Genomic DNA, 23,546 nt, shown 5'->3' with positions numbered 1-23,546 from the left:
TTGATTTTCATTGTGATTTTCAAAGGTGGATTCCCACAGATAAAATCTTAGCTATTGTCCAAGACATAATAAAGTGTCACATGTGTGACTTCTTATAATTGAAAGAATATTCTGCCTTTGTGAGTTCACATGTCCACATTTCATCCCTTCTTCCCTCAATACCCTAGTGAGGGATGTTAAAAATGGTTGATGTATATGGAATGTCTGTTAAGCACGCACTATATATTTCATCCTCATTTATTGAGTCTGGGACTGAACTTTTTAGCCAGTATGGACCTAACCTACTTTTTGGGATCCAATTTACTGTTTTATTACAAAAACAGTAAATCAAAATTCTGGTGTTATGTGAATGTCGTGGGTCAGTCTGAATATATTTTTTTTCTGTAATTTTATCATTATTACATGATGTTTGCAATAAATGCTTTTTAAAAATTTTTATTTGAAAGCAAACTTTGGGGAGGAAGAGCATTAGGACAAATGCCTAATGCATGCAGGACTTAAAACCTAGATGATGAGTTGATAGGTGCTGCAAACCACCATGGCACATGTATACCTATATAACAAACCTGCATGTTCTGCACATGTATCCCAGAACTTAAAGTAAAATAAAAAAAAAGAAAGCAAACTTTTCTACTGTTGAAAGACATTTTTTTTGACAACTTGACCCTTACTATTATTGACTACTAAGTTGAGGACTGCATAATTTTGTTTTTCACATTTTTACATAGAGAAAAAAATAACATTAATTTGAGTCCTAGCCAGAGCAATCAGACAAGAGAAAGAAATCAAAGGCATCCTAACTGGTAAAGAGGAAGTCACATTGTCACTGTTTGCTGATCATATGGTTGTATACCTAGAAAATCCTAAAGACTCATCAAAAAGCTCCTAGAACTGGTAAATGAATTCAGCAAAATTTCAGGATGCGAAATTAATGTACACAAATCAGTAGCTCTGCTATAGACCAACAGTAAGCAAGCTGAGATTCAAATAAATAACCCAACCCCTTTTACAACAGATGCACACAAAAAAAGGTAACTTAGGAATATGCCTAACCAAGGAGGTGAAAGACCTCTACAAGGAAAACTACCAAACACTGCTGAAAGAAATCATAGATGACACAAACAAATGGAAACACATCTCATGCTCATGGATGGGTAGAATCAATATTGTGAAAATAACCATACTGCCAAACGCAATCTACAGATTCAATGCAATTCCCATCAAAATACCACCATCATTCTTCACAGAACTAGAAAAAGAAGCTGAAAATACATATGAAACCAAAAAAGAGTCCACATAGCCAAAGCAAGACTAAGCAAAAAGAACAAATCTGGAGGCATCACATTACCTGACTACAAACTATACTATGAGGCCATAGTCATCAAAACAGCATGGTACTTGTATAAAAAATAGGCACATAGACCTATGGAACAGAACAGAGTGCCCAGAAATAAAGTCAAATATTTATGGCCAACTGATCTTTGACAAAGCAAACAAAAACATAAGGTGAGAAAAGGATACCCTATTAAACAAATGGTGCTGGAATAATTGGCAAGCCACACGTAGAAAAAGTGGATCCTCATCTCTCACTTTATACAAAAATCAACTCAAGATGGGTCAAAAACTTAAATCTAAGACATGAAATCATAAAAATTCTAGAAGATAACATCAGAAAAACCCTTCTAGACATTTGCTTCTTAGATTTGCAATTTCAAAAATATGGACTCTAAGGCAAAGATTTCATGACCAAGAACCCAAAAGCAAATGCACCAAGAACAAAGATAAATAGGTGGGACTTAATTAAACTAAATAGCTTCTGCACAGCAAAATAATCAGCAAACAGACAACCCACAAAATGGGAGAAAATCTTCACAATCTATACATCGGACACAGGACTAACATCCAGAATCTACAAAGAACTCAAACAAATCAGCAAGAAAAAAACCAAACAATCCCATCAAAAACTGGGCTAAGGATATGAATAGACAATTCTCAAAAAAGATATACAAATGACCAACAAGCATATGGAAAAAATCCTCAACATTACTAATGAATAGGAAAATGCAAATCAAAACCACAATTTTATACTACCTCATTCCTGCAAGAATGGCCATAATCAAAAAATCTAAAAATAATAGATGTTGGCATGGATGTGGTGAAAGTGAACACTTTTACACTGCTGGTGGGAATGTAAACTAGTACAACCACTGTGGAAAACAGTATGGGGATTCCTTAAAGAACTAAAATTTGATCTACCTTTTGATCCAGCAATCCCACTACTAGGTATCTACCCAGAGGAAAAGAAGTCATTATGTGAAAAAGATACTTTCACACGCATGTTTATACCAGCACAATTTGCAATTGCAAAAATATGGAATCAGCCCAAATGCCCATCCATTAACAAGTGGTAAAGAAAATGTGGCATATATACACTATGGAATGCTACTCAGCCATAAAAAGGAATGAAACAATGGCATTCACAGTAACCTGGATGGAATTGGAGACTACTATTCTAAGTGAAGGAACTCAGGAATGGAAAACCAAACATCATATGCTGTCACTCATAATTGGGAGCTAAGCATGGGGATGCAAAGGCCTAAGAATGATACAATGGACTTTGGGGACTTAGGGGAAAGGATGGGAGGTGGGTGAGGGATAAAAGTCTCCTCTTGTTTGGATTTTACACTCACTAAATAACCTGATAATAACATGGTTTTCCATGTAACTTCCTCTGGGAAGAAAATGTACTGTTCCTGCTGACATAGGTATTTTAGTCTGCATGGTAAAAGTTCTGCATCTTACTAGAAAATAATAAACTGGCTGGTTTATAATGTAAAAAAAATGGGCAAAGGACATGAACAGACACTTCTTAAAAGAAAACATACAAGTGGCCAAAAACATATGAAAAAATGCTCAGCATTACTAATCAGAGAAGTGCAAATCAAAACCACATTGACATATCATCTCACACCAGTCAGAATAGCTATTACAAAAAAGAGAAAAAACAACAGATTTTGGTGAGGCTGCAGAGAAAAGGGAACACTTATACACTGTTGGTTAGAATGTAAATTAGTTCAGCCACTGTGGAAAGCAGTTTGGCAATTTCTCAAAAGACCTTAAAACAGAGCAACCATTTGGCTCAGCGGTTCCATTACTGGATATATATAACCAACGGAAAATGGATCATTATACCAAAAAGACATGTTCTCTTATGTTCATCACTGTACTATTCACAATAGCAAAGACACAGAACCAACTTAGGTGCCCATCAGTGGTGGACTGGATAAAGAAAATGTGGCACATATATACCATGGAATGCTATGCAGCTACATAAATGAATAAAACCATGTCCTTTGCAGCAACACGGATGGAGCCAGAGACCATTATCCTAAGTGAACTCATTCCAGAAGAGAAAACTAAATACCACATATTCTAACTTATAAGTGGGAGCTAATTATTGAGTACACATGACCATAAAAATGGGAACAATAGACGCTGCAAACTACTAAAGAGGAAAGGAAGGAAGAGGGGTATGGGTTGAAAAACTACTTATTGGATACTGTGCTCACTACCCTGGTGCAATATACCCATGGAACAAACCTACACATGTACCCCTAGTATCTAAAATAAAAGTGGAAATTAAAAAGAGAATAATAAAGTTGGGGTAGTTCAAAATTCTGAGACATATATTCATGTATCTTAGAGTCCTTGCTATTGCTATTGTTCTAATTGGAGCTTAGTTATGGGCAGAAGAGGAAAACATGGTATAAACTTGGAAAGCAGACAGTTTCACATAGGAATGTCAGTAAATTGAGAGTTCCTGCTATCAGAAAATAGGAATTAATTACATAGGAGTTGTTTAGTAAAAGGTCTGGTAAGCAAGAAATACTTGTCCCAGTAGCTGAGTATAGCATGGCATGGTTAGGAAACACATGGTTAATGTACATGACAGAGGGACAACCTAGCAATCAATTAAGGTACATTTGGTATCATATAGGAGAAATTCAGCTATTGAAACTAAATTGGAGTAAGATGTTAACATACAGAAAGTACTTTAAGGGGTAAGTCAGAAGCCCAGTTCTAAATGAAATGCAACAGGCTGAGCCTGGAGGTTGAGGCTACCGTGAACTGTGATTACACCACTATACTCCAGTTTGGGCAACAGAGTGAGACTCCTATATCAAAAAAAAAAAAAGCAAAAATAAATGAAATGTAATAGTAGTCAGTAAATCCAGAGAAGGGCTCATTGTCGTAGATTTAACTGTGACAATTTCTTGCTTGAATTATGGCAATAATCTTCTATATGGCTTCTCCTCCAGTCTCCCCTTCCTTTTCATTCTCCATTTGGCACCCAGATTGAAATTTCTCAAATATAAATTTGATTCTGTTCTAATTTATAACTTTTAATGGCTTCAAATTGCTTTTAAAGTTCAAACTCCCTAATATTGTCTATCAAGTCCTGTAAAATCTACTACTACTTAATTACCTGTCCTCTTCCATTACATTGCTTAACATTGTACTTCATAGCCCATCCACATGGAACTTTTTTTAGTTGCTTCAGTAGGACATCTGTTGTGGTCCCTCTTACCTATGGTTTCTCAATACTGTTCCTTCTGCTGGATTATTTCCCTTCTTTTCTCTGCCAGGATAACTTCTTTAGCATCCTTAAGTCTTGGTTAGAAGGGATATCTTCTGGGAAACCCTTTTAAATTTGCTGAGTTTGGATTAATAGCCTTTGTACTAGTTCCTCCCATGGGATTAGTTCCTCTCCTGCACTTCTCACTTCCCCCTTGACATTCTCCCATCCTCCCTCCACCCCAAACCACAAGCAAACTCTTTCAGGATAGGGACCATATGTATCTTCCTCAGTTACACCCTCCAGGGCTTAACATACACAAAATGTTCAATAAATATTTATTGAGTGAATAAATGTATGATGGAAGCTTGGCTATAAAGAACAAGTTTAGTTTCAGGTACTGGGCAATGACAATATAGGACAAGCAGCTAGACTGGCCAGATGCTAAGCTTCGAACTGTGGCCAAAAATTAACAAGATATCTGCTTGGTTATATTCAGAGATTAGAACAGGTGAATTAAGAGGCTCAGCTCTGAAGGCTACAAAGATATAAAGAGCCACATAGATTTTAATGAACATTTTATATGTTCTAGTTGTTACTTGGATAGAGCCTGAAAGTTGCTGATTTATTATTATTTCTTGTCTTTCCAAGTTACTAATGGAATATTAACTATGCTCACATTCCAATAATAAATATTATCTTCTCCAATCTAGATTAGTTTATAAAATATAAAATGAATAAGCATTTTAGCTATTGATTGATAAATGGAATTAATGCATATGAACAATATGAACGCTATCTTTTCTTCACCAGAATTACTCAGAGCAGTCACCTACTCTGCGTTACTTGGTCCCTCCTCTCCAATGTATTATATGTGGAAATTCTAATATTTCAGTGTATAAAAACTGTACTTGTAGCCACCTACTTTTCCATTTTCCTGATGACTCAAATCTTTGAGCCAGATTTTTTGTCCTATTACATAGGATGTGTCATCACATGTAATATTACATTGTGACATGTTGTCATGTCATTACAGAGACATTAAGACCATTTATTTCCAATGATTTTGCCAAATTTCTTTTGACTAGTAATGTAGCATTGAATTACTGTTGATTTTCTTCTTCTCTAACTTGATCATGATAGTGGGAATCTATGCATTCCAACTCGTATTTTACTCTATTTGAAAAAAGTCATCACTATGACTATGTCATGAGAACTGTTCTCTCTCATAGCATCCTACAATTTTGCTTCAAAGCCCTTGTCAGAGTATGCACTTACTAATTTATTATGTTTTATAATGTGCTTCTCACTGAGTAGTTTATAAATAGGCACATTAAAGGCAGAAGTTTATCTCTTTGGCTGCTACTGTATTGCCTAGCATCTTGCATAGAACCTGGCATATATCAGGTACCAGAAAATATTTTTTGGAATTACAGAATTAGTTTGCTGAACTTTTTCATACTGAGTGTGTTCAGGTTTTGTCATTTTCTGACAAAAATGGTGGGAAGAAGTTAGTTCAGAACATTGGAAGGGCTATGGGAGCAAGGTCCGGCATATTAATTTTCAGCAAATTTTAAAGTGCAAGATTGCAGTCGAGCCACTATCAATGATCTTTATTCCATGGAACACTGAAGTGGGTAATTCTCAGGAGGAAGGCTGGAGCCACTGGAAACTTCTGCTGATGATCTCAGCTGACTGCTTATAGCAGGTGATTCCTGGGAGAAGCATTGAAAGCCAAGGAGGCTGCCAACAATGATCTCATCTGCCTGTAAACAGCTGCTGCTGAGAAAAATGGTTTCTTCTATTAGTGAATGCCTCATTGGCAGAATCTAACCGTAAATGATACTGGAAAGGAATTCTGGAAAATGTAGTTCTACAGTATAGATAGGGACGAGGCTAATGTCAAGATGATGAAAGGAAATTCAGCACATGGAGCCATTAGGAGGGGGTTCCTTATTAGAGTAAGAATGAACTAGTCTGTAGACACCATAAAGAGGGGACTTTTTATTTCTATTTTAAAACTTGATCTATCTCCATCAAGGTGCTTATGGCAGGCATGGCTAGCAGAGAGACATAGAATCACACTCCTCTTCCATAGTGTAGAGTTCTTTCTGGAAAGTGGTTACCTGACTACTTTTCCCAACTTTTCTTGCATCTAGGTGGGACTATATAACTGGTTCTTGCCAACGCACTGTGAGCAGAAGTGGTTGTGTGTGTATTTTGCGATAAGGGGGTTAAGTATTAGGCACTCAATTTTCTGAAATAATCTTCATTTTGCCTGTTGTCTGGGTGAGCGCGGAGCATCTAGTAGAGGGCTCTGAAGAGATCCTAGGACATAGTGGAGTTGCTAATGGGAGTATCTCAAATTTAGTCATCAGCAGGACAAAAGCTGCTGATTAGGAATATCCGATTGGATTTTCTGTATAAGAACGAAATCTTGTAGTGCAAAACCAGTGAAACTTGGGGACTGCTTGTCATAGCAAGTTGGCCAACCCTAAGTGCTTAAGGAATATTTGATAATAAGCAAATAAAATAGGAAGACTTGCCATGGCTTTTCTAAGGTCCACCGGGATCACTGCTTAAGGATGAATGCCCTGATAGGCAGACTATGCTAGCAGATTCTTGTTTGCTTCTTTACCTTAACTTCATGCTTATTCCTCAAGTATTGTTCAGGGTTACGACAAGGTTAGTTATGACTATAAAGGATTTCTCATTGTTAGAAATTAAAAACTTTTTAAACAAAACTTTCTGAAGCAAACTTTGTAGAAAAAGTCATAGAAGGGGTTAACAGAAGTGTTATCTCTTAGCATAACTAATCTGCTTGATTAAAACACAGAACTCCTGTTAGTGCTTTTCTAAGTTCAGTAGTTCCTACCTGACAAATGAAATAAGCAAGGACCCCAAGAGCTTGTACCATACCTAAACCTTTAATCTTGTGGCAGAATCAGGTATTGAAAAATCAGCACATCACTGTTCTCTGATATACCTTTAAATCTTTCTATTAAATTGTTTTAATCCTAGCAACATAAAAATGATAGCCAACAACTGAAAGCAATAGACACTATAGTAAGTGCTTTACATGCACCACCAACTCATTAGTTCCACACACATAACAACAACCTATCATAACTATTATTCTAACCTTACTGATGAGGAAGTGGATGCCCAGAGAAGTTAAGAAACATCCTAAGGCCACACAGCTACTTAATTCTTTCTTTGATCAATAAAACGCTTTATTCATTTGTTTGTAGCTTGTCTGAAACACAACCAGCAGAAAGAAGTTTCTATACACCTTTTTGCTAGGTTGTGTTGGATTATTTTGCTACTAAATACTCTGCAAAAAGTGAGTTATTTCTCCACATATTTAGCAAGAAATCTCTCAGTATCAAATTTGTTCATTTTATACTCATTTCTCCAATTCTGCCTACCATATTCATTATGGAATCTTTTTTCCCATTGCTGTAAAAATCAGACCATTTGATTAAATTGGTCTCACTGAGTTAAGCCTTCTCATATCATTTCAGTATCTTAAAACTAAAAATTAAAAGGACTTTATAATAACTTTAATTGCATACCTATGGATATTGCTCATGTCAAGCTTTCAAAAACAATAAAAACTGAATAAAGTGGAAGTTCTAAGTTTGGGATGTAAGCTATTTCCGTCTAACCGCTCCAAAAACAACTTCTGCTGTGAATACAAATGCTATTATTATTCATCTTGTCAATTATTTATTGAGCACTCATTTTCATTCACCATACTAGGTACTTGCATAGAAGAATGCTAATCTTTAAAACAACCCTATAAGGTAGATACTATTATCCTGTTTTACAGGTGAGCAAGCTGAAGCTAAGGGAGGTTAAAAACTTCCCCCATGGACATAGGACTAGTTAGTGTCAGCAGTCATATTTGAATCTTCGTTCAAATCCTGTTGTCTTTCATGAGACCACAAGGCCTCTCCCAACTCATTTATAAAGACACATCTGAAATATAGTCCAGTGTACTTACCTGGAATCAGAGAGAAATGCTCAGCCATGAATTTAAGGGGTTCCAGTGTGATACTATGGACTTCCAAATATACATATGGTTTTCTGCCTCTGTGTTTTCTCCACCCTGCGAACTACCTTCTTAATTATTTTCCACTATCCAAATCCTAGCCAACTAATAACATCCAAGCTGTACTTGTTTCAGGTGGTAGTAGATCAATGCTAACCAGATGGATACTTCGCTTATAAAGCCTTCCCAGATTTCATCCATGCAGGTGACTCCTTAGTTAAGCCTGATAGATGAAAGTGTTGCTCTTGGGGTGTGGAAAGCAAGAACCAACAGCCAGCTTAGCAGACAGGTAGTAGGACATGCATTGTTTATTTTAGCTGTGGTTGTTCATTGAGGACTGTCAAGAAAAGGTATGACATCCACGTTTAATAATAAACAGTATTGATCCCATTAACATTACTGTTTTATCACTATAATTTTATGGGACAGAAAAAGAGAAAAAAGCTAGAAGATAAAATGAAGCTTGACTCAATAAAATTAGAGGCTTTATTTCGAAATTAAAGTGTAACTTTATTCGCTGCTGGGTGGCTGCTTAACCTTATTTTGTACCTTGCTGCCCCCAAAGAAATGCCCTTGCTTATACTCAGCTGTTTCCTACTCAGAAAAGCTTATACCCCAGCTGATCAGCATTAGAGTCTGAGGGAGGAGCTAACATGTCTTGTTAGAGCAGTGATTCTACACATTGGAATCACCCGGGAAGCCTTAAAAATTCTGCTGTCTGGGTTTCCTATTCAGAGATTCTGATTTAATTGGTCTGGGCATGGAGAATTTTAAAACCTCCCCAAGCATTTCTAACGTGTAACCAGGGTTGAGAAATAGTGAACAACTACGACGGCCTTGGGAGCCTGGTTTTCATGTTGAAAATCTTCAGAATTCATAAGGTGAAATGACATTGAACAGCCACTCTTGTCACTTTCATCTTACATCATTTCTTCACAGTTTTTCTTTTTCTTTCTTCTTTCTCTCTTTAGAGACCATCCAACGAGAAAGCAAGGCGGCATCTAAAAAGAGTTGTTTTAGGAAAAGGGGCTTTCTGAGACTGGCTAAACTAGATAACAATTCATTCTCTGACTTGGCTGGCTGGGAAATGAGTAGATTAGAGATGGTGGAAGATGAATTAGAGATTGAGGAAACATGGCACAGTGCAAAATTTAATTTGTAATTAAAATACTTGGATTTGTTTCTGGCTTTGCCATTTACTGTGTGACAAGAGTTTCTCTTTTTATGAGTAGAATAAGAAAATTTGATTATTTGATCCCTGAAGTATTTTCCAGTTTTTTTTTAAACTTTATTATTAGAGGAAACAGGCAGGAAATGTAATTGAGTTTGAAGTAAGCAATGCTGGGGTAGGCTCCACTCATTTTTGGACTTAAGGCTGATTTGCAGAAAGCTGGGGGAAATCTTTCTTCTCCTAACACTTTCCTAGCTTTAGTAGGCACCATGGAACCTCATGAGGAAAGAAAGGTTTCTGATCCCAGGTAGTAACTGGGGCTTTTCCATTACTTAGTTTACATTTCCTTGACTCTGAGTTTGTCCAGGTCTGTGAATTTTCTGCTCTGTGGGTATAATTGCTTTACCTCTGTGATAACCTATCCCCTCATAGGATCCCTTTCCTTGGCTTTTCTCTATTTTAATTCCCACTTCTGGACACTTACATTTTCCTGCTCAGCCATTTCTGGTTCTCAGGTCCAGTTGATCTCACTGAAATGCTTTGCCCTGAATCCAAAAAATAGTTTTGCCCCTTTGAGGTGAGATGGATGCATGGGGGTTGAGAGGGCAGTGATGCTATATTTATGAGACTTGGTGATCTTATCTCTGATGGGGCATTAGGTGGCCCTATGAATCCCCTTCTTTAATAATGAAGCCCCTTCTTCCAGGCTTTCTGCACTCGATTGGGAGAGGATTGCTCTGGGGTACTGACTCCACTTTGAGCCCCTCTGGAATCATAGTGCAGCATAAGAGCAGAAGAAGCATTTCAGAGATTGAGAGAGAGAAGGGCAGCGATTTTCTTCACTGCATGGAGGTGGGAAATGATTACAATCTATCTACTGGTTCTGAAACCTGCTTGTGTGTTGGAATCACCTGGGAATCTCTATAAACTACACTTGCCTGACTCCTAATCCTCCACATATTCTGATTTAATTAATGTGGGGGGCAACTGGAACACAGTATTGGTGACAGTGATGGGGAGGTTCAAAAGCTCTCAAGATGGTTCTAATGTGAGCAAACTTTCGGAAGAATTGATCTGTGACTTGTAGCGTAATATAGAAAGATAGCATATATTATAGAAATGTAAAATGCTACTCAGCAGTTCTCATGAGATCTGATGGTTTTACAACTGTTCGGTAGTTCCTCCTGCACACATTCTCTCTCCTGCCACCTTGTGAAGAAGGTTCCTGCCTCCCCTTCATTTTCCATGATAATTGTAAGTTTCCTGAGGCCTCCCCAGCCATAAGGATCTGTGAATTAATTAAACCTCTTTCCTTTATAAATTACCCAGTCTCAGGAAGTTCTTTATAGCAGTGTGAGAATGGACTAATAGAATACCTATCAGTGGGATTGCTGGATCATATGATAGCTTAATTTTTAGTGTTTTGAGGAACTTCCAAATTGTTCTCCATAGCGGTGGCACCAATTTACATTCACACCAACTCTGTATGAGGGTTCCCTTTTCTTCACATCCTGGACAGCATCTTTTTTTTTCTGTTGGATTCTCTCTTTTTTTTCTTCAACTTTTATTTTAAGTTCTGGGGTACATGTGCAGGATGTGCAGGTTTTTTTACATAGGTAAACGTGTGCCATGTGATTTGCTGCACAAATCAACCCATCACCTAGGTATTAAGCCAAGCACCCATTAGCTATTTTTCCTGATGCTCTTCCTCCCCCTGGCCCCCTACATAGGTCCCAGTTAGTGTTGTTTCCCCCTACTATGTGTCCATATATTCTCATCGTTCAGCTTCCACTTATAAGGGAGAACATGCAGTGTTTAGTTTTCTGTTCCTGTGTTAGTTTGCTGAGGATAACAGCTTCCAGCTCCATCCATGTCCCTGCAAAGGACATGATCTCATTCCTTTTTATGAGTGCATAGTATTTCATGGTGTATATATACCACATTTTCTTTATCCAGTCTATCTTTGATGGGCATTTGGGTTGTTTCCATGTCTTTGCTATTGTGAATAATGCTGCAATGAACATGCGTGTGCATGTATCTTTATAATAGGATGACTTATATTCCTTTGGGTATATACCCAGTAATGGGATTGCTGGGTCAAATGGCATTTCTGCTTCTAGATCCTTGAGGAATCACCACACTCTCTTCCACAATATTGAGCTGATTTACATTGCCATCAACAGTGTAAAAGTGTTCCCTTTTCTCCACAACCCTGTCAGCATCTGTTGTTTCTTGACTTTTTAATTGCCATTCTGACTGGCATGAGATGATATCTCATTGTGGTTTTGACTTGCATTACTCTAAGGATCAGTGACGTTGAACTTCTTTATATGTTTGTTGGCTGCATGAGTGTCTTCTGTTGGGAAGTGTCTGTTCATGTCCTTTGCCTACTTTTTAATGGGGTTGTCTTTTCCTTGTAAATTTGTTTAATTTTGTTCTTTTTGCTTAGGATAGCTGTGGCTATACTGGGTCTTTTGTGGTTCTATGTAAACTTCAGGATTGTTTTTTCTATTTCTGTGAAGAATGTCATTGGTATTTTGATAAGGATTGCATTGAATCTGTAGATTGCTTTGGGAAGTATGAACATTTTTATAACATTGATTTTTCCAATCCATAAACACGAATACCTTTTTTCGTGGGTGTGTCCTCTTCAATTTCTTGCATCAATGTTTTATAGTTTTCATTGTAGAGATCTTTCATTTCTTTGGTTAATTCCTAGGTATTTAATTTTATTTGTGACTATCATAAATGGGATTACCTTCCTGATTACTTTTTCAAACTGTTTGCTGTTGGTATATAGAAATGCTACTAATTTTTGTATGTAGATTTTTTCTCCTGCTACCTTATTGAATTTGGTTATCAATTCCAATAATTCTCTTCTTAAGTCTTTAGTTTTTTCCAAATATAAGATTATATCATCCACAAAGAAGGATAATTTGATTTCTTCCTTTCCAATTTGGAGGCCCCTTATTTCTTTCTCTTGTCTGATTGCTCCAGCGAGGACTTCTAGTACTATGTTAAATAATAGTGGCAAGAGTGAGCATCCTTGTCATGTTCCACATCTTTGAGGAAAAGTTTACAGTTTTCCCCCATTTTGTATATTAGCTGTGGAGTCTGTCAGATATGGCTTTTATTATGTCGAGGTGTGTTCCTTTTATACCCAGTTTGTTTATACTTTTTATCATGAAGGGATGTTGAATTTTATCAAATCCTTTTACAACATCAATTCAAAGGATTATTTATTTTTTGTCATTCATTCTGTTGATATGATGTATCACACTGATTGATTTGCCTATGTTAAACTATCCTTGCATCCCTGGGATAAATACCACTTCATCATGAGGCATGGTCTTTTTAACGTATTGTTGAATTTGGTTTGCTAGTATTTTGTTGAAGATTTCTACCTCAGTGTTCATTGGGGATACTGGCCTGTGGTTTTCTTTTCTTGGTATGTCTTTGACTGATTTTGGTATCAATCACGGTAATGCTGGCCTTATGGAATGAGTTGGGAAGTGTTCTTCTTCTATTTTTCAGAATAGTTTGAGTAGGATTAGTATTCATTCTTCTTCAAATGGATGGCAGTGAAGCCATTGGGATTCCAGGCTTTTCTTTGCTGGGATAATTTTTAGTATGGCTTCAATCTCATTACTTGTTATTGGTTCATTCCAGCTTTGGATTTCCTCATTGTTTAATCTTCATAGGTTGTATGTGTTTAGGAATTTATCCATTTCTTTTAGATTTTCCAGTTTCACATATAGTTGCTCATAGTGGTAAGTAATGACCCTTTGAATTTCTGTTGTATTGGTTGCAATGTTGTCTTTTTCATCTCTGATTTTACTTGGGTATTTTCTCCTTTTTTACTTAGTCTGGCTAAAGGTTTGTCAATTTTATTTAACTTTTCAAAAACCAACTTTTTGTTTTGTTGATCTTTTGTATTGTTTTCTTTATTTCAATTTTATTTACTTCTGTTCTGATCTTTATTCTTTGGTACTAATTTTTGGTTGGTTTGCTCTTGCTTTTCTAGTTATTTAAGACATTGTTAGGTTTTTTATTTCAAGTTTTTCTTTTTTTTTGATCTAAGTGCTTATAATTATAAACTTCCTGCTTAGTACTGCTTTTGCTGTATCCCACACGTTTTAGTATGTTGTGTTTCTGTTGTCATTTGTTTAAATAAATTTTTCAATTTCCTTCATTGACCCCCTGGGTTATTCAGGAGCATATTGTTTAATTTCCATGTGTTTTTATAGTTTCCCAAATTCCTCTTGTTAGTGACTTCTAGTTTTATTCCACTGTGGTCAGAGAAGATGCTTGATATAATTTCAATTTTTTTGAATGTTTTAAGACTTGTTTTGTGATCTAACATACGACTTGTCCTTGAGAATGGTCCATGTGCTGAGGAAAAGAATGTGTATTCTGCAGCCATTGGATGAAATGTTCTGTAAATCTCTATTAGGTCCATTTGGTGTATAGTGCAGATTCGGTCCAATGTTTCTTTGTTGATTTTCATCTGGAAGATCTGTCCAGTGCTCAAAGAGTGGTATTGAAGTCTCCAACTATTATTGTATTGAGATCTATCTCTCTCATTCGTTCTAATATACTTTGTATATCTGGGTGCTGCAGTGTTGGGTGCATACATATTTACAATTATATATATTTACAGTTATATATTACAATATAGTTACAATATCCTCTTGCTGGATTGAACTCTTTATCATTTTACAAAGGACTGCTTGTTCCCTTCTTACAGTTTTGTCTTGAAATCTATTTTTTTCTGATGTAAGTATAGCAATTCTTGATCTTCTTTGGTTTCCATTGGCATGGAGTAGCTTTTTCAATTGCTTTATTTTCAGCTTATGTGTGTCTTTTTAGGCGAAGGTGTGATTGTTGTAGGGAACAGATCAATGGCTCTTATTTTTCTCTCTATTCAACCATTTGGTGTCTTTTGATTGGAGAGTTTAGTTAATTTACATTCATTGTTATAATTGATAAATAAGGACTGACCTACTTTTGCCAATGTGTCATTTGTTTCTTGTTTTGTGTTCTTCTCTTCCTTTTTTTCTTCTCTCCTGTCTTCCTTTTAGTCAAGGTGATTTTCTTTGGTGGTATGATTTAATTTCTTGCTCTTTATTTTTTGTGGATATGTGGTATGTTTTTTGATTTGAGATTACCGTGAGACTTGCAAATACTATCTTACAACCCAAAACTGCTTGCATAAACAAACTAAGAAGCAAAAGGACAACTAATAACTCTATGCTTTAACTTCATCCTTCCACTTTTTAACTTTTCTTGTTTCTGTTTAATTTTTTTTATACATCTATGTCCTTTAAGGTTGTTGTAGTTATTTTGTTTGGCTCATCATTTCGTCTTTCTACTTAAGATAAAAGTACTTCACACACCACAGTTACGTGTTATAATATTCTGTATTTTTCTGTGCATTTACCATTACCAGTGAGTTTTGTATCTTCAGTTGATTTCCTATTGCTCATTAACATCCTTTTCTTTCTGATTGAAAAACTCCCTTTAGCATTTCGTGTAGGACAGGCCTGGTGGTCATGAAATCCCTCAATTTTTGTTTGGGAAGAATTTTATTTATTCTTCACGTTTAAAGAATATTTTCACCATATATACTATTCTGTGGTAAAATATTTTTTTCTTAATAATTTTAAATATGTCACACTACTTTCTGCTGGCCTGTGAGATTTCCATGGAAAAGTCTGCTGCCAGATGTATTGGAGCTACGTTTTATATTATTTGTTTATTTTCTCTTGTTTCTGTTAGGATTATTTTTTTATCCTTGACCTTTGGGAGTTTGATTATTAAATTCCTTGAATGAATCTTCTTTGGGTTAAATCTGCTTGGTGTTCTATGATCTTCTTATACTTGGATATTGGTATTTTTAGGTTTGGGAGGTTCTCTGTTATACTTTTGAATAAATATTCTATACCTGTCTCTTTCTCTATATCCTCTCTAAAGCCAATAACTCGTAGATTTTGTCCTTTTGAGTCTATTTTCTGGATCCTGTAGGTAGGCATCATTGTTTTTTTATTTGTTTTGTTTGTCTCCCCGACTGTGTATTTTCAAGTAGCCTGTTTTCAAGCTCTCTGATTCTTTCTTCTGCTTTATCAGTTCTGCTATTAAAAGACTCTGATGTATTCTCCAGTAAGCCACTTGCATTTTTCAGCTCCAGAATTTCTGCTTGATTATTTTTAATTATTTCAGTCTCTTCATTAAATTTATCTGATAGAATTCTGAATTCCTTCTCTATGTTATCTTGAATTTCTTTGAGTCTCCTCAAGATAGCTATTTTGAATTCTCTGAAGGTGACCTACCTCTGTTTTGAATTCTTTGAAGGTCACATATCTCTGTTTCTCCAGGATTGCTCCCTAGTACCCTATTTGGTTCATTTGGTGAGGTCATGTTTTCTTGAGTAGTCCTGATACTTGGGAATGTTCTTCTGTGTCTGGGCATTGGAGAGTGAGGTATTTATTGTAGTCTTCACAGTCTGGGCTTGTTTGCACTTGTCCATCTTGGGAAGGATTTCCAGGTATTTAAAAGCTCTTGAGTGTTGTGATCTAAGCCAGATCTGCATTAATGGGTACCTCAGGTCCAGTAACACTGTAGTTCCTGCAGACTCATAGAGGTACCGCCTTGATGGTCTTGGATAAGATCTGGAAGAATTATCTGAGTACCAGGCAGAGACTCTTGTTCTTTTCCCTTATTTTCTCTCAGATGGAGTCTGTCTGTGCTGAGACATTTGGAGCTGCAGGTGGGGTGATGCAATACCCTATGGCCACCACCACTGGGACTGTGCAGGGACTCGACTCGCTCAAGGTTCACTGTAACCACTCCCAGGCTACTGCCTATGTTCACTCAAGGCCCTAGAGCTCTACAATCAGCAGGGGGCAAAGCTAGTCAGGCTTGTGCCCTTCCGTTCAGGGTGGTGAGTTCCCCCAGGGTCCAGGTAGATCCAGAGATGCCATGTGAGAGCCAGGGACTGGAGTAAAAAAACCTTAGAAATCTGCCCAGTGTTCTATTCTACTGTGGTTGAGCTGGCCCTCAAACCACAAGACAGTCCTTCCTACTCTTTCCTCCCCTTTTCACAGGCAGAAGGGCCTTACCCTGTGGCCACCACTACCACAGGTTCATGGAACGTACTGCCAGGCTACCACTGATATTCACTCAAGGCCCAAAGGCTCTTCAGTCAGTTTGTGGTGAATGTTACCAGGCCTGAGACTCGTTCTTCAGGGAGGTAGGCTCCCCTGTGGTCCAGGGCTGGTAAAATGAACTCTATTTTGAGAGCTGCACAGGAACCAGAATGCCCATTCTTTGCGATTTTGTTCAGACTTCTAGAAGGTGACTGCAGAACATGAAAAGCACCAAATGAAAACAAGGGAGCATAAAAAACAAGCTGGAGGATGGTTTTCACAATGAAGAGAAAACACTCTGAATCTCAAATATGTTAAAATATTTTCTGAAGTAGTTTTAGATCACTGTTTATTAAATAAGTGAATTAATAACATGGTGTTTGAGTTCTAGGGGATATAAAGAGGAATGCAACCAGGTTCCTGGCTTTAGAGACCTCCCAGGCTAAAGAATGACATGCAGCTCTATAATTTAAGGAACATTGTTATAATACTGATACAATACAAAGTACTATGAAAATTTAGGGAAGGAGAGAAAATGCATATTAGGGCATCAAAAGGAGGAAAGGGCCTTTTAACATCTGCTCCTAAAACAAAGTAGGATTATCAGCAGATCCGGCTGGAGAGGGCAGAGAGACACTCCCTCTAACCAGTGCTTCCCCACTCATTTGCTCATAGTAAGGAAAGACTGACCATATTGAGAAGTACTTGAAGGTTTTCAGAGCAGAGTTATGTCATGATGCTAGCTGTGCTTTAGGAAGAGGCTTGGGATGCTAGAGTGGTAAGTGAATTTGGCAAAGAGGGGGTTTAAAAAAATTTAGGAGACTTGCAATAGTTTAGGAGAGAGACTATGGGGACTATAATTTGAGCAATGAAAGCAGAAAGAGTCAAGTATTAAAGGTAGGGCTTGAGGGCTGAGCCACACATGATGGGACTGTTGGATAGATTAAATAAAGAGAAGACTGAGGCAAATAAATCTGCCTGAAAAGATTCTTCTAACAATAAACTCACAATGATTAGGCATACACTGATGCTTGGCACTAGATAAAGCACTTGGTATGTATTACCTAGAAGGCAGGATTTTATCCCCATCTCATGGATGAGGTAGCAGAGGTTCAGCGGTTAGTAACTTGCTGTGGTGCTAACCTGTAAGTAGAAGAGTCAAGACTTGAACCCAGCTCTCTGTTACAGATCCTATGCATTCTTAACCATGCTACAGAGGGGTCTCTGCGGGTGGTGGGCATCTGTCTTATCGCTCCCTGAAGGTTTAGGATGATAAAATGGGCATGTAAAGAAGGTAGGTGCCCAGAGTCATTTCCTGCCATTAAAGGGTGCTCAGACTCTAGAAGAGTGAGGTTGGGAAGGCTAAAAGTAGCCAGGGTAAGGCTTAGAGCAGCAGTTCTCAAATTGTGGTCTCTGCATCAGCACATCAGTATCACCTGGGTACTTGTTAGAAATGGAGATTCCAGGGCCTGCTTCAGACCTGCTGAATCAGAAACTGTGAGCTCTGCAATGTGTGATTTAACAAGCCCTCCAGGTGATACTGATGCCCAATAATGTTTAAGAACCACTATCTTGGGAGAATGGCTTTCCTTTCCCACCCTACTCCAGGCCCAGATGCAAACATGTGAGGAATGATTGCTGCTGTACAGGCCCAGGAACAGACCAAGGGGCTGTGGTGTGGCCTGGGCCCAGCTTGGCAACAGTTAGAGTAGCAGGCCTTGGCTTTAAAGGGCAGGGATGGATGGCCTGCCTCCCATGGCTGTGACTGCCTCACTTGTTTGTGGAAGGTCTTGTTCTTTTTTTCCATGCATAGGGTCTGATTTATTTCCCCTTGCTGGCGGCTCTGTGGGTCCTGCCTGTGCCTTTCCTGTTTAATGCTCCCCTCTACTCCACCAGGTGAAGTGTTTGCAAGACTAGTTAATCAGCCAGAAGGTGCAGTGTGACTGTGAGCCGAAGAGGAAGGACAGGGAGCTGCAGAAGCTCGAGGAGTGGGGGCAGCAAATGCGGGAAACAGCAGATGATGCAGGAGTTGCCAGGGAAGTGAGTATCAGGAGGGTTGAGGGAGGCTTTTCCAGGAGCAAGGGCCTCACCATTCATCTTCCCTCTCCTCTTTTCCCACCTACAGGCTGACATTCTCAACAACCTGAAGTGTCACGTAGGAGCCAGCCCACAGGTAAAATTGGCAAAACTCAAAGCAGGTAATATGGGGATGCTTGTGTGTAGGAAGGAGAGAGGCCAGAGAGTAAAAGCATGGAAAAACAGAGTTAGCATGCTTGGGTTAGTTTTTTAACTATTTTCTTCTCTCACCTGTCTTCCATTTGATAGAAAAGAAGTGAGTTGTTCTAGACAGTGGTGAGAAACTTTGAGAAGCAGACAGCAGCAGCTTCCAAGGAAAATGAGGAACTCAAGAAGTTGTTGATTATGGTAAACAGCTAAACAGGGTTGCAGCTGAACTCTTGAGCTGCCCTTCAACAGACCTACTGTGAATTGTTATGTGGTCGAAACAGGATTAAACCTCAGGCCAGGCTCCTGCCACACAAACAGGTCTTTTTCAACTCTTCATGAGAGTAGCTGGTGATGTTTTCTTTTCTCCAGGAACTTACCCTGCTTAGCAGGAGACAGCTGGGTAACAATCTACATTCTAAAGGTTGTCTACTTCGGTCCTCCAAAACTGCAAGCTTGATGAATTTTCTTTATTGAGAGCAGGCCCAATTTTCCCTCCTCTTTTACCAACCAGAGAGCCCAGGGGGCCAAATCTGTGGACTGTGGTGTCTTGTGGAAGCACTAGAGTTGCCTCAAGAAGGAAATAGGAGTACTTGGAGACTCAGACGGTTCCCTGTGTGGGTAAGAGCTGGGACCAGTGCCTTTCTTACAAAACACATAGCCCTGGGGCCTGGAGGCTTGAAACCCCCCTCATATGAACTCTACATCCTCACATGAACTCCCACTGGCCTGTCCTAGGCCAGGCTACAGACACCAGCATCAGCATCAAGGACCATGACCATGACAAGGAGCTGGTCCAGCTGCAGCAGGAGATACAGAAGGTTGGGACGTCATTGCCTGGCAACAGTGGTGCTTCCAGGTGAGAGATATGAAGGTGCTTCTCTATGCCCAGGGTGTAAGGCCGGGACTGCAGTCACTGGGGACTGCTTTGTGCAGAAGCAGCTTAGCTCTGGAGGGATGCTGCCAGCCCACCTCCAAGGTTCCTACTTCCTGGAGGAAGAGCAGAGGCTGCAGGAGGCCCCAACCCCTTTTGCCTAGGGGCAAACACACTGTAAAGCAGAGAGAGCCCCTTATTGCAGCTGCTATCCTTCTGGGCCAGGAGACAAGTATAGAGGGGCTCACAACATGGTCTCTGGGATGCAGATGCCCCCAGCTCCTCTGTGGCTCTTTTGATGTCTCCTCATTGTCCACACTGAGCTGGAGTGGGATCTCTCTGGAGGGAGCAGCTACTGGGATTCTCTTTCCACAATTCTTCCCAAAGATTTTACATCCCTATCTTGATGCCCTAGGGCCCCGAAGTGAGTATTGTTAGACCCCTTCCCACTTTCTACCCTGGAAAACATCTCCAGACATTGGATATTTTTGTCTTCTGGCTTCGTCGTTTTGGCTGAAGCCAGCCCTCTTTTGATGTCTGTCTTGGTCCATCAATCTCTCTCAAAAGCTCTGGAAAGGGACCCTGATTCTTCATGCTCTGCTTCCTCTTCTATCTCTGGGCTCTGCCAAAGCTCAGGCAGGTGCCCTTGTGTCTCAGATGTTACCATGTTGGAGGTAGCTCTGAGCCCAGCCTAGCACCAAGAGTTGCCTAGGAATTGCAGTCCTTGGGTCTTAGACCTTCTTGCAAGCTTACCTAAAATCCCGGAGCACTTTGGCCCACAGTGGTGAGGCTTGCCAAATAACTCAAGTTTTAACTGTTAGTATAGGCAATTCCCCTCTGGCTCGGTATGATCCATATGCTCCCTCCATGTGCAGACACCGGCTAAGCCCAGCATGGCTTTACTCTCCACTGTGATCATGCAGCATTGAGTTAAATGTAAAGTCACCCCGTTGCTGCACTGTCCCTCCTCAAAGTGCAAAGATTATCTCTCCATACTATAGAACTGCTGACAGGAAATAGGACATGTATGGCCTCAGGGACTCAAGACTGTCTCTCCTACCCTCTTCATAGGGCACTTCACAGATTTGTGCGTCATCCTTGCAGAAGAGCCATGCTAATCTCTGTGTCATTCTAATTTTAGTGTATGTGCTACGCTAATATGTATTAGCATTCATATTTATTATATTCCAGGTATATAATGTCACCAGGGCCAGACCTACATTGTTGGTAGGAATGTAGAATGCTTTTATACTCTAGGAGAGTGTACTTCCAGTAGGGACAAGTTTGCCACATAAATTATAAGCCAGATCAGAAAACATTTTACTGCAGGTTTTCCATTTGGTATGGCCAGGATTCTTAATAAGGTAGCATAGCCCTTGTATGTTCTGGTGATAGAATACCAAATTGAATGGTACAAACCTCATCTCTACCCCTGGTCCCTTCTACTTTAGAGGGGTGTGTGTGTTTTGTTCTTGTTCTTTCCCATATTCCTTTACTACTCTTGGGGAAGGAGTATCATGGGTATGTTCCTGACTAGATCCTCCCAACTAATGTCATCTGCATTATTCCTAGGTGAAAATCCCCTCCGGCTTTTACTATGCCTTGTTGAGGAGGCATCCACATGGTGTGAATGATCTGATGTACTGATGTTTTATTATTTTTTAATTTATTTCTAGTGTGTCTTTCTGCATGGAAGAGCTGGAAAACAGAACACTAAATCTCTAAGATACGGGACTAAATATGATTCATGTTCACCATTCAAATGCACTTGCATAAGATTTGAACGAAAGAAGTGAGGTACAGGTCATTCTTCTGGTTCTGCTGGCAAATGCTATCCTGAATACCCAATTTGGTGGTTGTGTCCTGATCATGGGGTGGTGGCTGTCAAGTTTTGCAGATAGGTTTCCGATTATAGAGCAGCAGTTTTATTCATAGCTCAGTGTGGTTTTCAGTCATATCTGAAAACTTAGTTTGGCATTTGTTTATTCAGCTTCCTAATGACTCTGGTAGTTATCTAATGTAAAAAAAAAAGTTTTTGCTTACCTAGAGTAGATACGTTATTTACCACTGGACTTCAACCAATGTGAACTTTGCAGAATTTTCTCTATTCTTATTTTTCCTCTGGGATTTGGCTTAGTTTCTAGGAAGGATTTTGGATATCTGCTACCATACCACCATCTTTTCTGGAAGTCTGTTTATAATAAATTTCAGGTAATGAAATTTCAGATATTTGTGTAATCAAAGCTTTGTTTTCCTTTCATTATTGTTTTTATGAAGATTGGTTTCTTGGAGATTTTATAGACACCCTAACATTTTCAAAGACTTGTTGGTAATATAAATCCCAGTCATTTTACTATAAACCAGATACTAGCTTCTTTATGAATCATTTTCTGTTGGTTTTTTTTGTTGTTGTTTGTTTGTTGTTTTATTGTTCTTTACCCTCTTGCTCTCATAAAGCTCAGGGTAATGAGAGAGTCTGAAGTAAACAGACTGATAAAGCTGACATGTGATTTCTCTGTGTTCCCTGTATGTGTATCTACCAGATCTTAACTGAGAATGTAAGAGAGGTGGGAGTAAAGGCTTCCTGTAGAATAACTAAGCTGATGGTTGAAGAAACTGTAGACTTTAGTGTTAAAAGAGGGAGTGACTGTGAGTGCTCTAGGTAGACAGAGCAATATTTGACAAGTGCAGTGACTTGGATGTGAGAATAATCATGGTGGCCTCTGTAAACTGTCAGCAAGTATTGGAGTCAGAGCGAGTGTGATGGGCTAAGGAGGCCCAGTGAAAAAAGGATTAGTGCATTCATGGTGGCCAAATGAGAAAAAGATTAGGGCATTTTACTTCTATAATCCTAATAGATCCCACAGTCCCATGTAGCCCAGTTTCTCTATGGGGGGGGGGGGGCTCTAAAAAAGCCCAGTCTAAGTAATCAAAAAATCATCAAGCAACTCTAATCTTAAAAATTGTACTTCTCAAAAAATATAAAAATCCTCACTTTCCTCTATCCAATTTCTATTTTCTATTCCTCCTATTTTCTAACACCTAAAAACTACCTCTGTAAATTCTTAATCCTTCAGTATTTTCGTGACATTCAGCTCTCATCTTTTCCCTTCTCCCTCTCTTTCCTTTTCACTTATCTCTTTATTAAGTTTACTTAATGTCTCCAAGTCTTTCTCATTCTCTGGTCTTTTCTTTGTCTAACCTCCTAACATCCTAAAAGATCCAGAATAGGTCTAGAGGTGGAGCTTTCTTGAGACAGCAGGAAAGAAAGACAGGAGCTTTGTGTACTTTTATAAACGCAGTGGTAAAGTACACTTATAAACTTGGACTTAATTCTGGATCTAGTCACAGTCACGGGAGGATTTTTAGCCAGGGAGTGATACAGTAAGATTTGCATGTTAGAATGTTTCCTTTTATAGAATTGCAGAGAATAAACAAATAATTACTTCAGTTACACAAACATAATAGTGCTGAGCATTTATTTATTAAATTTATGTATATAA

The 23,546-nt window shown here is 38.6% G+C and overlaps 1 pseudogene; it reads right to left on the bottom strand.

Annotated features, from left to right (window-relative positions):
* Window positions 1–21,104: 21,104 nt before the first annotated feature.
* LOC129397715 (U6 spliceosomal RNA) lies at window positions 21,105–21,204 on the bottom strand (annotated as a pseudogene).
* Between the last annotated feature and the right edge of the window lie 2,342 nt (window positions 21,205–23,546).

This window comes from Pan paniscus, chromosome 3, assembly GCF_029289425.2.
Source record: "Pan paniscus chromosome 3, NHGRI_mPanPan1-v2.0_pri, whole genome shotgun sequence".
Classification (NCBI taxonomy): Eukaryota; Metazoa; Chordata; class Mammalia; order Primates; family Hominidae; genus Pan; species Pan paniscus.
This window is presented reverse-complemented; position numbering and strand designations above follow the sequence as displayed.